Genomic DNA, 15000 nt, shown 5'->3' on the forward strand with positions numbered 1-15000 from the left:
TCGGGGAATCAAGTGGTGCTTAGCAGTTAATAATTATTAAACGCTAAGCGCCACTTGTTTCCAAGATTCGTAAAATATAATATAGACAAAACTAATATAAAATAACAATACTACTACTAATAATAACAACAACAATAATAATAATAATAGTAATAATAATAATAATAATAATAATAATAATAATAATAATAATAATAACACAGATAGAGAAATTAAGGCCAACAGACCAGATATAGTTGTCAGAGATCATGAAGAAAAAAAATGCTTTCTAATTGATGTATCAATACCGACAGATGACAACGTGTCTCTAAAAGAAATGGAGGAACTCTCAAAATACAAAGACCTGGAAATAGAGGTAACTAGAATGTGGAACCTGAAAACAGAAACAATTCCTATCATAGTAGGTGCATTAGGCATGATAAAAAAATATTCAGACAAATACATAACAAAAACACCAGGACTTACAAACACATATAACATACAGAAAATTGCACTACTAGGCACTGCACACATCCTACGCAGAACGCTTTCCATACAATAACCATCAGAGCATCACAACAAATCACAGCACATACCCAAGGCACACAGAGCTGCGCTCGGTAGTGAAGTGAAAGCACGCTATAAAAATAAAACTACTGAACAATAATAATAATAATGATAATAATAATAATAATTATAAAAAAAAAAAAAAATAATAATAATAATAATAATAATAATAATAATAATAAAAAGTTTGCTTATTGATCGACATGAGCATCCCCTGTGATCATAATATCTCAGCGAAAGAGTTTGACAAGCTCAGAAAATATAAAGACCTACTCATTGAAATTGAGAAAATGTGGCATCTCAAGGCGGTTACAATACCAGTGATCGTAGGAGCACTAGGAATAATCAAGAAGGGAACCGAAAATTATATGAGAATGATCCCTGGCTTACCATCCCTGCAAGAAGTGCAAAAGATTGTCTTAACTGGTACATCACACGTATTGAGAAGAGCATTGTCGATGTGAGAACTGTTGCTGCTCATGTATTTTAATATAACTTAAAAAACAAAAATTTCAAAAAATGAACGACTATTGAGTTTGGTTTAATGGCCTACCAATGTATACTATGAGTTTCTTTGCCCTAGGAGTCGGGAAGACACTCGGCAAGAAATGGAAGCAAATTTGAAAGAAGAAAAAAAAAGTAATAATAATAATAATAATAATAATAATAATAATAATAATAATAATAATAATAATAATAATAATAATGTACTTAGAGACTTCAAGAGGAGGAAAAGTAACTTAGCCATGTCATGGACCGACTATCGTAAGGCGTACGATAAGATCACTTGGATAATGGAATTTTGAGCGATTGCTTGGAAAAAGTATGGCGAATTGGAGGACGGCCCTAAGAGCATACGGAAGAAGTTTAGGGACAGTAGAAATCAGGAGGGGCATCTTCCAGGAGGGCTGCCCGTTCTCACTGATCTTTGTACTGTGCTTGATACCACTAACACTGATGCTGAGGAAAGCAAAAGCTGGGTATGTATTCAAAAGCCGCCAACAAAAAGGCAACCATTCGTTATTCATAGATGATCTCAAACTTTATGATAAAGATGAAACCCAAGTCAATTCCCTCGTTGATACGATGTATATTTTCAGTGCTGATGTCAGAATGGAGTTCGGACTGAGAAAGTGTGGTGTGTTAGTCTTGAAGAGAGGCAAAATCAAATGTATGGACGGGCTATCGATACCGTCGGGGGAGGTTATGGAGCAGATAGAAGAGACGGGCTATAAGTATTTGGGAATTTTGGAAATGGATGAATTGATGGAGAAAGAAACTACAGAAAAATTTCAAGTGGAGTACTTGCGCAGACTGAGACTGATCCTTAAGTTGAAATTAAATGGACAGAATAAGATTGAAGCTGTCAACACCTGGGCAGTTTCACTCCTTAGATATGGAGCATGGGTGATCGCATGGACAGCAGACGAACTAAGCAGCTTAGACAGAAAGACAAGGAAGTTGCTAACTAGATATGGGACACTCTACCCAAAAAGTGACACAGGCAGACTGTATGTACCAAGAAAAAGAGGGGGAAGAGGACTTATTGGATGCGAACACAGCATTACAACAGAAGAAAACAACATAGAATGGTATGTAAAAAAATGCCACAGAAACGCTATTATGAGAAGTAAGAAGGTCAGCTTTGTGTAGGATGAAAGATTGCAAAGATAAAGCATTGTACAATCAATTGAAAACGATTGAAACTGAAAATAGATTGGTAAAGAAAAGAATGCATGAACAATTTTATAGGGATGTTAAAGATAAGACAGACAGAGAAAAATGATGGCTGTCAATGACATATAGTGATTTAAAACGGAGGCTCTAATCTGTGCTGTCCAAGAGCAAGCACTAAGAATAAACTACATAAAATACAGAGTAAACAACACATCAGAAAGTGATAAGTGCTGAATCTGTGGAAAAAATGGTGAGACCGTATGGCATATTACTATCCAATGTACGTCACTAGACCAGATGGAATATAAGAGACGCCACGGCAATATAGCAAGGCTTGTTCATTGGAAACTTTGCAACAAGTATGGACTTCACAGAGAATAATTGGTACGACCACAAACCCGAAGGCATCATCGAAAATGATAATGCAAAGATCCCGTGGGATTTTATGATTCAGTGTGACCATAAGACAGAGAATAGGAAGTCAGACATAATCTTAATAGAGAAAGAAACCAAACTATGCTGGATCATAGATATAGCATACCCAGATGACAAGAAGGTATGCGATAATTTAAATACAGTAATCCCTCACCATATCGCGATTCACCTATCGCGGTTTATTATTCAAGCTTACGTCGATTCCTCTGTGGTGTTGTTTTGCATTCGTAATAAAAAATATATATACATACTAGAGCACAAACCTAGGCCAAGGCAACACCAGCGTCCTCTCAACGATTAGCCAAAGAAAGAAATGTCGATAGGTATGATAGGTTAGCTTGGGAGGTAAAGCAGTTGTGGTCGATGGAAAAGGTGGTAGTGGTACCAATAATTGTCGGAGCCATGGGAACAATGTGTAAAAAAATCAAATACATGGAACAGATAGGGCTACAATAAGGTTGGAACACTTGCAGAAAACAGCACTGCTTGGAACCGCTCGAAAACTCCGGAAGGCGCTCGAAAAATAAGGGGAATTACCTTAGTACACTGGTAGTGAACAGCTGACACGGTAGTACATTTCCAGCGTTAGAAGCTGTACAAAGGTAATAATAATAATAATAATAATAATAATAATAATAATAATAATAATAATAATAATAATAATAATAATAATAATAATAATAACTCGTGGTGAAATAATGAAGGCAATTCAACCTGGCAATACTTGAGGCAGATGGAATCAAACACCACATCATAAAGGAAAAGGCAAAAGGAGAGTACTTGCGGCAAATTAGAAAAATATTGTCTTCAAAGCTGAATGCTAGAAGCATTTCGGCAATAAACTCACGTACAGTCATAGTAGTTCGCTATGGTGCTGGAATCCCGAAGTGGACAGAGGAGGAGCTAAAGGAGATGGATTGAAAGTCAAGAAAGCTCCTAACGATGCATGGAGCCCATCATCCACGTGCAGGCACTGATTGCCTATACATGAAAAGAGCAAATGGAGGAAGGGGACCGGTGAGTATGGAAGACTGCGTACGTATCGAACTCGAGAGCTTAATGAGATGCCTAGCCCAAAGTAAGGAAACCTTGTTAGTGACAGATTAGAACGAGGGACTATTGAGAGCAGAGTGAAAAGGGAAAACAAAGGAAGAAGGGCAAAAAGGATATGATGAAGAATTACGCAGGGGACTACACAATCAATTATATGTAGCTACTATAGAAGTTGCTGGAAAAAATAGGTAGGATTCGCTGATGAAAGGAACTCTAAAAAAAGAGACCGAGAGTACTATAGCGGTAGGTCAAAACCACGATCTGGTCACGAACTGGAGGGTCAAACCGCTGTGCTGTATCTGCAATAGAGTGGATGAAACCATTGACCATATCACGATCGAATGCTCTAGACTTGCCCAAAACCACTACAAGTGGTGACGACACAATCAGGTAGCGAAAGTGAAAAGTGGGGGCTAGAGAGAGGCAAGACTTGATATGGACACAAACTGTACAGTGTAGTGGAACTGGAGACTAGCAAAATCTTCTGGTATTTCCCAATCCCAACAGATCAGGTGCTAGAGCAGAACAGACCGGACCTAGGGGTGGTGGACAAGATGTACCACATATTCTATATAGTTGAAGTTGCATGTCCCTTCGTTCCCCGAATAGTCCAGAAGGAAGGCGAAACGTTAGATAGATACAACCCTCTTAACCCGGCTGTGGAAAAGGAAGAAGGTGCAGATAATGCCAATTATTGTTGGATCCTTGGGAACAGTATCAGAAGGCATCAAGAGGAATATAAATGAAATTGGAATAGAGTGCCCAGTAGAACTGTTACAAAAGGTTTGCCTGCTTGGCACGGCCAGAATAATCAGGAAAGTATTAGATACCTGGAAAGAACGAATAGCCTGGTCCCGTAGGCTGTAGGTAGCAAGCCCGCTATGCATGCAAGACTTCAGGGGGCGCTTCAACAAAACCTGTGATAAAAACAAAATAATAATTCGTAAATAAGATATTTGTAAGCAAAGAAATTTAAATACAGTAATCCCTCACCATATAGCGATTCACCTATCGCGGTTTATTATTCAATCTTACGTTGATTCCTCAGTGGTGTTGTTTTGCATTCGTAATAAAAAATATATATACATACTAGAGCACAAACCTCCGCCAAGGCAACACCAGCGTCCTCTCAACGATTAGCCAAAGATGATTTTTAAAATGCGAATATGTGAAATAAACTCGACTGCTCTCACAAACGAGAATACTAAAAATGAACACGACCGCTCTCATAAATTAAGTAAAAGACCAGAAAAAAAATTCAGAATCCTTGTCCGGTACCGGATCGATCCCAAAATCTAATCAGTTCGTGCCAGTCACAATGCCAATCATCCCTAAAATTTTCATCCGAATCCACCCAGCGATTCTTGAGATATCTTGTCCACAGACAAACAAAGCAAACAAACTAACATGACTGAAAACAATAACTCCGCCTTAGCGAAGGCGGAGGTAAAAATATACGGTAGTGTACTGTTTCTACTTCAAGTATTTTCACCTATCGCCGGGGTTTTAGAACGTAACACCTGTGATAGTCGAGAGATTACTCTAAATACTAATACAATTTTTAATGTAAAATAATAAATTATAAAATCTATAATATAAGATGAAACTTGCAGTGAATTCCAAGAATCGTTTGAACTTTGAACAAAATACTTTACATTTTGATTTCAAACCCTACTGAGTTCATCATTGCTTTTCATCCAACCTGATTGATAAAGTACCAGTCAAATATATGTGTTTATTTATTCAGCTAATCCTTATGCTCGATATAGCCTTTATATCAAGACAGGGAAAGCTCCGACATTACTTTTTTTCTTTACCTGCCTTACAAAGCCAAATTAAAGTGAACATAAGATTAGTTGAGGAATTAAGAAACGCATCGTTAAAACATATGAGAGAAAGCAAACAATGACCCAGTATTCGGTAACCAGTGTGAATTAGCTAACACGAAGTCAGGAACAAAGTAACTAAAATCTTTCTTATAGTAAGTTGGAACATTCTTGATATTAAATTTTTCAGTCATTTAACTGCGGCCATATTGGGGCACCACCTTGAAGGGTTTAGCCGCACCACTCGACCGAAGTGCTTATCTTTTTTAAAAGTCTGCTACTTATTCTATCGGTCTCTTAGGCTGAACCATTAATTAACAGGGGCGTAAACAAACCAACACTGGCTGTAAAGCGATGGTAGAGTATAAATACAAAGACACATACATAGACACACACATATATGTATATGTATATATATATACGTATGTTGTATATGTATGTATGTATGTATGTATATATTTATCTGTCTGTCTGTCTGTCTATCTATATCCCTCTCTCTCTATATATATAATACAAACTCATACAGCGCGGCTGTGTGGTAAGTAGCTTGTCTACCAACCACATGGTTCCGGGTTCAGGCAGTTAGATTAAGTACTAGGCTTACAAAGAATAAGTCCTGGGGTCGATTTGTTCGATTAAAGGCGGTGCTTCAGCATGGCCGCTTTCAAATGACTGAAAAAAAAAAAAATATGTATATATTAAATTCAACTTACGTTGAATGTCAACAAAGTTTGCTTTAGAAGCGTTGAGATGTTTGAAAGATACAGATAAGGAAATAATTTTATTCTCAGACGCAGGATAATCCTATTAATATAGAATGAACAGGATAAACTATCGACATTATACAGAAAAATCTGTCGGTGTCCAGCCATGAGACTCGAATTCACATCCCTGTCAAGTGTCAAGTGCTTTACCGTTAAGCTAAACATCCCGAACGAGAATTAGGATATATAAATCTTGCTTTATAAGACGCTATATAAGAAAGGAAAAAATGTAAGGTAAATAAACAAACGACATAGCGTATACTGAATATAAAAACGAACGGGAGACAAACAGAAGATCCGTAATTCTTCATCAGTTATTGACCAATATTCAGTGTCGCACCTTCACCGATAAGACTGAGTGTTTCCCACTTGGCGCTACTCGCAAAAATAGGGTTTTCTTCTCGAGAATTAGAGACGAGAGCAAAGAAAACAAAGCAAAACAAGCAAAACGACACAGTGCATAAAGACATTCGGTATTCCTCATACAAGATGAGAAACGGCTAATTTTTATTCCAAGCGAACAAGGACAAGTGGAAAGACCGCGCTACGAAGCTTGTGAACAAACTCAAGCATCCGCTCCAACTGAACATATTTTGATTCTTTTCGGACGAGAAAAATCTCTGCCAGATACTTTCCATGTATCTTGGAATTCAATGGAGAAGTATATTATGTCACAGATTTTTAGTTACGGCAAGATGTTCAGAAAGCAACATTACGATCTTGTAATACAGGTGAATGACAATAAACTAAGCATGTATGTATGAATGTATATATATATATATATATGTTTGTGTGTGTGTGCGTGTACGTATGTATGTATGCATGCGATGCTCCAGCAGGACCGCAACCTCATGGCTAAAACAAGTAAAAGAGTACATATACTATATGTGTGTTTGGAAAGAAGATTTTACTTTCTTTGTCACTTGCGTATTGATTTTTTTCAATGCTACTTAATTAGCTGACAAACATAATTAAGTAACAATAAAAGACTACAAAAGCAACAGGAAACTCAAATTTACTTACTAAGATACGATGCAGCTATGAATGACTAAAAGCATAAAGGCCACTGCATGAAATCTGTAGCTTATCCTAGTTCATACAATCCAGACAAAATCACAGTGATGCAATTTTTTGAGATCTTTATGATTTTAATTAGCCAAACATAGTTAGAGTGATAAGTGGGGTATTTAAATATATTAAATAAAAAATATAACCTGAAGAGGAATTTACGTTCTCCATGTTTAGACTCTTGAAGAATGTTTCGATGCTTAGGAATAGAAATAGCTGTTTATTGATTAATGCCAGAAATTGCGTACATCTAATAACTCACTTGATTTATCACATAGGAAGATGACATATAAGTCAGCTATAATATGTGTTACAATTGGCTGAGAATGCCGACACTTTACGGTTTCAATGCATTATCTCTGCGCTGGCATTAAAACACATACTGCTTTTACTGTGTGGTGCATAACAGAAATTCCAGTAAAGTTTAAAGGAGAATAATTCTCAAAAACGAAGAAAGTACTGATAATTGTATATATGTAGAATTGGAATTACAAAGCGCGCACACACACACACACACTTGATTACACTTGGTTTTGTAATCAGGCAAGTAGGCTCTCGATCATGAGTTTGAAGTGTGACAGAGCACTCGGTCGGATCAAATTCACTTAACAGTATCAAAAAGTATGACCCCGAATCTTCATTTAACTATTTTGTGCTCGCTTTCAGTAAAGGTTCCAGGCAACTCAAAATAAATCATAGATTTAGGAATATTATGTACGGTAGAGAGAAGCCCACTGTCTTCCCATCGTCTCTCTCTCCCTTCCTCTCTCTTTCTCTTTCTCTTTCTCCTTCTCGTCCCACGAAGTCGAGTAAGTGTAAGTGAAACAGAGGTATTTTCCTTACAGATCGACCTACTACTGCTTGTTTAACTGAATTTTTGAAGGTATTCTGCTGTTAGGGACACTGGGAAGCTCGTTATTTATACGGGTCCTGAACCAAATCATTAGCCCTTTAAAGATACCTGTAATAATTCACTTATTTACATTATACATATAATTGTATCATATTAGCCTCTCACATTTTGTTACGTCTATGTAAGAGAAATAGCAGTGGTCATGCCTTTTTTGCTAGGCATTACTGAATGCAGACCGAATGCATGCAACAAAGTGAAAAGCCAACCAAGTGATATTCCTCGGTCGTTGGATTAAGTTTCCTCCTTAGAAAATACAGTTCATCCGACGGCTTCTACACAGTTTCTGTCTATGGAATTTCGAAAGGTTTGGATGCATCTGAGGCACAGGAGAAGTGTGATTAGAAAGCAAACTTACTAGACATACATACATATATACAGATATATAAACTTATGTACATATACACATGTGCGTGTATGTATGTATGTGCGAATGTATGTTTACAAGCCGAGAGATAAAATAAATGTTTAAGCCTTATATACAATGTATATCGTTTACCTAAAATACGAGTTTATAATCGAACATAAATTTATATGGGGCTTTGCCTGCGTTGTGAACTTAAGTAGAAGGGAGGCAGTAAATGTTTAATTGCCAACAACTGTAACTTAAAGCCATACAGTTTATGATATCAGTGTTGATTTAATCTACTGCAATGTTTGACATGTACTTATTTTATCAGGAACAAAATCAAAGTAGATCCCAATCGGATTTGAACTTAAGAGAACTCAGAGACGAAACTTATAGATTGCAAGATACTTTGAATGCATACACATAGATGTAATAATTTGAAATGCAAGTTAATGAAAGAATCAGAGCTTATCATTGGAAATTAAATAACGAAAACAATTTCAGGTATCAAGAGAAAAATTTTTTTAAACCATTAGTATGTATGGATCAATACGGATTTTAACGACAGATGAAAAACTAACTAGGTATGTGACAAAACAAAAAATAAACAAAGATTATGTTCAGTCAAATTGCTCTGTTTATAGACTCATGATTTGTATAAATTTGAACATATTTTAAAAGAAGTCTGTAATACGAAGGATAATTATAGGATTAAAACATTTAAAAATAATTTTAAGTGTTCCAGTCATGTGCTTTGCTGAAATTATGTTGGGATCAGTTGTGGAATAAGCCTTGAGTGTATACAACCAAACGATCAACAAACACGGACAAGGAGACAAGAAGACGAGCTTCAAGCTGTCTCGCCCTCGTCAGCGTCTGCTTAAGTGACTAGCACCGAGAACAGGGTTGATGAGTGAAGTAAATGGTATCCATTAGCTAAGGCGGCGAGCTGACAGAAACGTTAGCACGCCGGGCGAAATGCTTGGCGGTATTTCGTCTGCGTTACGTTGTGAGTTCAAATTCCGCCGAGGTCGACTTTGCCTTTCATCCTTTCGGAGTCGATAAATTAAGTACCAGTTACACACTGGGGTCGATGTAATCGACTTAATACCTATGTCTGTCCTTGTTTGTTCCCTCTGTGTTTGGCCCCTTGTGGGTAATAAAAAAATAGGTATCCATTAGCTAAGTAGAAAATGTTACGTAACCCACAGACTGTTAAGCTAATTTGTGCAGTGGTCCAGGCTTAGCAACTATAAACAATTCTCGTTAAGTCAGACACTGTATGAAAAGTAATGGATTCAATTTTGACATAAAAATATATTTCGGTATATGGATCATATTTTTGAAAAGTGTTCAAGCTATGTATGATATAAAGAGAATATGTAACAGAACACCTTATGTAATGCATGCATTTCTACAACCCCTGCTTACAGATTTAAACGACAGCTAGCTGATATGCGAGCGGCTGAGTATCGGGCACTGATGGCATTGTCCAGAAACATTACCTGCACCCAGGTAGCGTGTGGGTTAGTTGATATTGAAAAGAGGTATAGTAAGCTCTAGTTCAACCCCCAAACACTATCCTTTTACCTAGTCAAGACCTAAACCAAAGCCCTTTCTCACTTACCCGCCTCAAATCCTTAAGTAAATGGTCAATGCATTACATTGTTAATATTTTTTTTCGTGTTTTGTGTTATACCAATAATTAATAACGTAGCAATGATAGATTCAATTTTTACAGTTCAAATTTTTGTACCATTTCATTCATAAATATTGCACACACACACACACACACACACACACACACACACACACACACACACACACACACACGCTTATATATGTATATTATATATAGTACTCTACCTTCATACTGTGTGGGCTGAGGTTCACACTTCATAAGCCGCTAATATGGCTTGGTTAAACTTCTGATTTAGGTAGCTAAATAATTTATCACTCTTGTGTCGTAGTTAACACGGCTATACACATTACAGCAGACTCGGAGTTCAATTTCCATAGATCATTTAATGCATATAAATAGTATATGCATATACACAGATATTAATGTATAAGTATATATATATGGCCATTTTACGCACACATACACGCATATGCACGTGTATATAGTAATATTTAAGTAAATATTTTGACCATTTGTTAAAGGAATATCGTGTTACCCTACCAACCACCTCCATTTCCAGTAAAACTCCATTGCCTCTTCTATAGTTATCTTTATCCAATGATACCCGTTCCTCACATTTCACATAGTTGGTCACATTATAATTGTTATGTTATTACAAAAAGCAATATTGATTTTATTTTGTTGTCATTACCTTTTACGTTGATATGTGCAATTTTCCTTCGCATTCCTTCTCGTATTTATAACGTTTGTTTCTTATCGACCTGTCAAATTGTTCTGTCATTATTGTTGATGTCCATTTGTGTGTTGTTTTACCTGTTTACAGATCGAAGCGCCAGACAGGCGATATTAAAACAGCTGAATACCAAGCATGGTTAGCACTTGGTGGCATTGTACCACCGGGTTGTGTCGAGGTTGCCTGTGGGGTAGTCGATGTACACGCCAGGTACAGTAAAATACAAAAAAAACAGTAAAAGCCAAAATCCTGCTAAGCCATGAAAAATCCATTTTCAGGAATAGAAAAGACGCAAAGTTTTATGTTCTACCCTCCAGTAACATTGCTCTCCCTTCTCAATTTGTTGATTGATAAATGTTGTTTGCGTGTTTGTACATATGTATATAGGCATGTATTTATGTAATCATATATATATATATATATATATATATATATATATATATATATATATATGTATATATATTATATATGTATGTAGGTATGTATGAAGGTATGTATTACAATCCACCCAACTGAAAATGGAGGCCCCTGCTACAAACCAGGGTTCCATTTAAGAGTAATATAGGTCTTCCCGTATAAGCACTGTGGTGGCATCATTCGGGAGCTAACACAATGAGAAAGCGCACTGTGATCAACGGTGTACAACAACATTTGATAGTCTGGTCTATCTATACTGTGCTGCTCTGATATATATATATATATATATATATATATATATATATATATATATAATAAATATTAGGGAATAAATCCAAATTTACAGGGAAAAAATCAGATTTAGGATTAAATCCAATTTTATAGTAAAATATTATATAATATTAATTAGAGACAAAACCACCATTTTGCAAAACATACAAGGAAAGACTTAATCAATACATAAAATTTTAATGAAAAGTAAAAACCGCCACTACAATGTTTCATTGTTTGTTTTGCAAAATAGTGGTTTTGTCTCTAATTAATATTATATATATATATATATATATATATATATATATATATATATATATATATATATATATATATATATATATATGACCTCGTGTGTACCGTTGGCGATTTTTTTTCCTCTGTCTCCCTTCTCTGGATCTTTCCTTCTCCTATGTTTCCGAGGAAGAGCTCCGCTCGAAACGTTAAACCCCCCTTCTTCCCTTCATTCCTGAGCGTCCAATAATACTATATTTGTTCCACATCCTCGCGTTGTTGTGTTTTTTTTGTGTTTTCTTGTTTGGATTAACTATATATATATATATATATATATATATATATATATATATATATATATAATATATATACTATACGTATGTATTATGTATGTATATGTATATGTTGTTTAATGAGAATTTTATGAACATTCAAGAGAGCGTGGAATAACACTCTTTTTGGAATCTCGGAGTACATATAAAGCTATAGATAATATTCGGTTGAAAAACACTTTTGAAAATGATTCTATGTATTAGTCTGTGTATGACACCATGTGTATATGTGTATGTGTCCATAAAAGTTTTTAAATGCTTGCCGGTGTAAAACCTGGCATTGTGATATGTGTTGCGTCCCTCATTGTCATTCCATAACACGTGGAAAAGTGGTGCTCGGTATAAGGATTACTTGACTAAAAGAGTACTGCGACAGAGAAACGAAAATATTTGGTGGTTGTGGACACTTGTGGTCTAGTGTAGCCTCGTGTGACCTAGTGTGTGTGACACACACACACATACACGCATGCACTCACGTACACACACGCATGCACTCACACACACATACACACACACGCATATATACAATATACATAGTGCTGCATATATAATGAATATATTTATATATTGATATAAATATATTATATATATTTATTAAATAGATATATATATATATGTAAATATATATATATATATATATATTATTATATTATATTATATATATTATATATATATATTATATATATATATATATAGTCAAAAAAAGGGTGAAAAATTGGATATTAAGTTATAATATCAATTTAAAAACCAGCGCCTTGCGTATAAAGACTGAGATTCAGTAAATAGTATTAATACACAACAATGAGAGAGAATCCACTATATGGAAGCTCTTACGCAGATATAGATCGGCAAAGGGACTCAACCACTAAGCATTGTTCTCAAGAAATAATTCAACGAACCAATAATTCAACACTTGGTGTGTTGAATTATTTTGTGAGAACAATTCTTAGTGGTTGAGTCCCTTGCGGATCTATCTAGCGTAAGAGCGTTCCATATAGTGGATTCTCTCTCATAGTGTGTATTAATATATATATATATATATATATATATATATATATATAATATATATCTATATTATAGATATATATATATATATATATAGCATATAATATATATATATATATCTATAATAATATATATATATATATATATATATATGAATATGGATATATAGTTTACTGTTCTGTTACAAATCAAACAACAGATATTCCATCCGGTGTGAAATATAAATATCTTTTAATATACATGGTATTAAAATAAGAACTATTTATAGTTTCTTGACATGAAGACACGTTGTTAGATAGGTTTTTATAACGTACCTTGTGTCTCCAAACTACCCTTTATGCTCTGAGTCCGTGGCTTGTTATATTTTTCAAATAGAACAAAACCATGAGCTCAGAGCCTGAAACTCCTATTAGCTCATATTGTAGTACAGTGTACATCAAATGATATGGTGTATGTGTTTATATATGTTTGTATGTGTGTGTGTGTGTGCGTGTATTTGTATGTATGCTTGAGTGTGTGTATGCATATCTGTACGTAGCTATATGTTGCTATATCTAAAGTTTGTACTGCCTTCTATTGTTCAGCTGCTATTTATATTTATCATTATCGTTTGTTGTAATCATATATCATTTTCTTTACTCTTATTTCAATCACTTATATTTTCAATTTTGCTATTACTTACAATCCGTCTTATCTTTGTTCTTCTTTCTGCTTGTTATTGTTGCTGTTTAAATGTTCTGTTGCTGTTGGGGGTCCCTCTTTTTTTTATGTTTCCGTTTCAGTTCTTTTCTCGTTTGTTGTTCTCAATATTGTCGTGTTCTTTGTGTCTTATTTTCATATAGTTTTTCTACTTATATCGACATTCCCTTTCCTATGTCACGTTTCTTCAACGTAACAGAAAACGTCATTGAATAGAAGGGTGGGCAGAGTATCTGTGTGTGTGTGTGCATTTGAAAATATTATCAGCTCATAATTACCAATCTATCTACCTATACACATAACATATATATACATACATATGTATGTATATATATATATATATATTATATATATATATGTGTGTGTGTGTGTGTTGTGTGTGTGTGTGTGTGTGTGTGTGTGGTGTGTGTGTGTGTGCGTGTGTGTGTGTGTGTGTGTCTATAGTTCTATAAATATATATATATATGTCTATAGTTTTATATATATATATAAAATTTTCGGTATGTGGTTAAGCAACTTGTTGCAAATAACCCTTATTGTTATAATTATATATATATTTATATATATATATATATATATATACACACACTGTCATATGCACATACTTATAGACAGACAGGGGCACGGACACACACATAAACACACAAACACACAGTTGTGTAGCTTAGTTTTGCATCTGATTTATCATTAACTGAGTATTATTACTGTAATTATAGATAATGTTGCAGTTACTGTAGGTATTAAAAACATATTTACACCCTTATATTTATTTTTATTATATTTCCCTTGTACACGCATGATCTTGTCCTTTGTAATCTACTTAAATAGGGTAGTATATATATATATATATTCATAAATGAGGGTGAAAAATTAGATATTAATTTAATAATACCATCAGTTTAACACCAAGTGGCCTAGCACATAAAAAAACCAGGGAGACAGTACAAATTATACGTAAATATAAGAGAGTTAACGTTAAGTGGTTAACTCTAGTGCTAGAAATAGCTCCTTATTCTGGTATAGCCACCGAAATTGTTTCC

General features: G+C 34.8%; 1 long non-coding RNA gene across 1 annotated transcript in view; it reads left to right on the forward strand.

Annotated features, from left to right (window-relative positions):
* The first annotated feature begins 11061 nt into the window (after positions 1-11061).
* Positions 11062-15000, forward strand: part of LOC118761148 — a 14831-nt gene continuing 10892 nt past the window's right edge. Inside the window, exon 1 of the long non-coding RNA XR_004997175.1 lies at positions 11062-11213. This is a non-coding gene — a long non-coding RNA (uncharacterized LOC118761148). The remainder of the gene's footprint in view (positions 11214-15000) is intronic.

This window comes from Octopus sinensis, unplaced genomic scaffold, assembly GCF_006345805.1.
Source record: "Octopus sinensis unplaced genomic scaffold, ASM634580v1 Contig09678, whole genome shotgun sequence".
Classification (NCBI taxonomy): Eukaryota; Metazoa; Mollusca; class Cephalopoda; order Octopoda; family Octopodidae; genus Octopus; species Octopus sinensis.